The 2,500-nt window shown below is 62.6% G+C and overlaps 1 non-coding gene across 1 annotated transcript; it reads left to right on the top strand.

The window, feature by feature from the left end:
* The first annotated feature begins 1,971 nt into the window (after positions 1–1,971).
* LOC140472100 (5.8S ribosomal RNA) lies at positions 1,972–2,125 on the top strand. The gene has a single exon (XR_011957396.1). It is a non-coding gene; the product is annotated as a 5.8S ribosomal RNA (ribosomal RNA).
* The last annotated feature ends 375 nt before the right edge of the window (positions 2,126–2,500 follow it).

The raw sequence follows: 2,500 nt of genomic DNA, 5'->3' as shown, positions 1-2,500 counted from the left end.
GGGGCCAGCAGGAGAGCTCGTCGGGGTAGCAGGCCCTGCAGCCGTGGTCACCGCCAAACCCCCACAACTCGAGCAAGTGAAAAAAAAAGTAACAGGAGCGAAAGCATCTCTGTCGGCTTGGGGGTACGCCCGTTTCCGTTTCAACTTGTCTCGCGAGGGTGGTTTCGGGGCCAGCAGGAGAGCTCGTCGGGGTAGCAGGCCCTGCAGCCGTGGTCACCGCCAAACCCCCACAACTCGAGCAAGTGAAAAAAAAAAGTAACAAATAAGAAAGGATCGTCGGCTTGGGGGTACGCCCGTTTCCGTTTCAACTTGTCTCGCGAGGGTGGTTTCGGGGCCAGCAGGAGAGCTCGTCGGGGTAGCAGGCCCTGCAGCCGTGGTCACCGCCAAACCCCCACAACTCGAGCAAGTGAAAAAAAAAGTAACAAATAAGAAAGGATCGTCGGCTTGGGGGTACGCCCGTTTCCGTTTCAACTTGTCTCGCGAGGGTGGTTTCGGGGCCAGCAGGAGAGCTCGTCGGGGTAGCAGGCCCTGCAGCCGTGGTCACCGCCAAACCCCCACAACTCGAGCAAGTGAAAAAAAAAGTAACAAATAAGAAAGGATCTCTGTCGGCTTGGGGGTACGCCCGTTTCCGTTTCAACTTGTCTCGCGAGGGTGGTTTCGGGGCCAGCAGGAGAGCTCGTCGGGGTAGCAGGCCCTGCAGCCGTGGTCACCGCCAAATCCCCACAACTCGAGCAAGTGAAAAAAAAAGTAACAAATAAGAAAGGATCGTCGGCTTGGGGGTACGCCCGTTTCCGTTTCAACTTGTCTCGCGAGGGTGGTTTCGGGGCCAGCAGGAGAGCTCGTCGGGGTAGCAGGCCCTGCAGCCGTGGTCACCGCCAAACCCCCCACAACTGTTGGGCGCCTACCTGCGCGGGGCAGGAGGACACTTTCCGATTTCAAATCTCCGTTTGCCGAGTCCACCCCGAACGCACGCGGGCGGGCGGGTTCGCATCACCCTTCGTCACAAGGGGCGAAGCCCGTTCCACCGTCTCGTCAGTAGTGCCGACCGGTCTGTGATCGACGAGGGGAGCCACACCAGGTCCGGCCCTGCTGCTTGGCGGCACCGCGTCGTCGGGAGCTCGCGACAGACGGAGGGTTTCGGTGTACTCTCCAGCCACGGGAAACGAAGCCGGTGATGCAGGCGCCGGTCTTTCGCTCCCAAATCGGCTGGGTTTACATCGTTGCTATCTAGTCACGCTCCCTTCAAACCCGACGGGGTACCTATTCCCCTCACCCGTCTGTGCGTATACAGCCTCTTTGCACTTGCGGGATGGGGGTGGTGGTTTAAAGACTCTCGAGTTGCCGCCCGTCGGTCTCCGAGCTCCGTGCAGTAGTGATCCCCAGCGAACTGCCAGCAGGGCGAACGAGCGATCCCGCTCTCGGTCGGGGCGCCTGGCGTCGATCGGTGGTCGGTGGCTTGCGGGCAAGCTGCGCTGTGAGTGTGGGAACGAGTATGACGAGCCGTTGCCGCGACTCCCAGTCCACCTCGGCGGTGGCTGGGCCGGGCGGGCGTCTGCTCGGGCGAGTGCCGCCCCCGCCTCCTCGCAGGAAGTCCGCTCGCCGACACGCCGCCACGTGCACGCGTCAGTGACGCTGCCGAACCGATGGCCGGTGCCCGTTCCCGCCTCTGCTTTTCCTAGGGCAAAGCTGCTGCACGCCTCGTGATACTAGGCGGGCGACATGGTGGCGGTGATCCTGCCTCCGTCGCTGCGGTGCGTTGGGGCACGCATCGCCTCTTGGGCGCCCTGTCCTCCTCCCCCCAATAGACGTATGTTTCTGCGGGCCGCACCAGGATGGTGCTCCCCATCGCTTCACGCCACCCTGCTCCGCCCGCACGCCGGCGTGCAGGTGGCTGTAGCTCAAGGTGGGGAGCGTATGTGCGGTCCGGGTCGCTTTCCTCTGGCGAGGGAGAGACCTAAAACAAACTCAGACAACTCTTGACGGTGGATCACTCGGCTCGTGCGTCGATGACGAACGCAGCTAGCTGCGAGAATTAATGTGAATTGCAGGACACATTGATCATCGACACTTTGAACGCACTTTGCGGCCCCGGGTTCTTCCCGGGGCCACGCCTGTCTGAGGGTCGTTTGGCAATCAATCGCACTCGCCTTGGCTGGCGAGAGCGCGGCTGGGGTGTCGCAGAGGACCCGTCCTCTTTGTCCCCCTAAGTTCAGACTCCGGAGCCCTCCGGCGTCGGAGCGCTTGGCCTTTCCCCCCCACCCTGCACATTCCGTTCGTCAGGCTCGACGCCATCCCCCCGCCGGGGAGCGCGGCCTGGCGTCCGTCTGTGTCGTGGCAGTGGGGCCAGCACGGCTGTCACCGGTCCCAGAATGGCTGTCGGTGGTTCACACTGTGTGTGTGTGCCAACCCTCCTGGTCTCTGGGACACGGAGCTGCCACGAAGTGTTGAGCCTCCAGTGGGGGGTCTGCCTAAGCTCTGCACGTCCGCATTGGGTCCGTCT

Source organism: Chiloscyllium punctatum, unplaced genomic scaffold (genome assembly GCF_047496795.1).
Source record: "Chiloscyllium punctatum isolate Juve2018m unplaced genomic scaffold, sChiPun1.3 scaffold_241, whole genome shotgun sequence".
NCBI lineage: Eukaryota > Metazoa > Chordata > Chondrichthyes > Orectolobiformes > Hemiscylliidae > Chiloscyllium > Chiloscyllium punctatum.
This window is presented reverse-complemented; position numbering and strand designations above follow the sequence as displayed.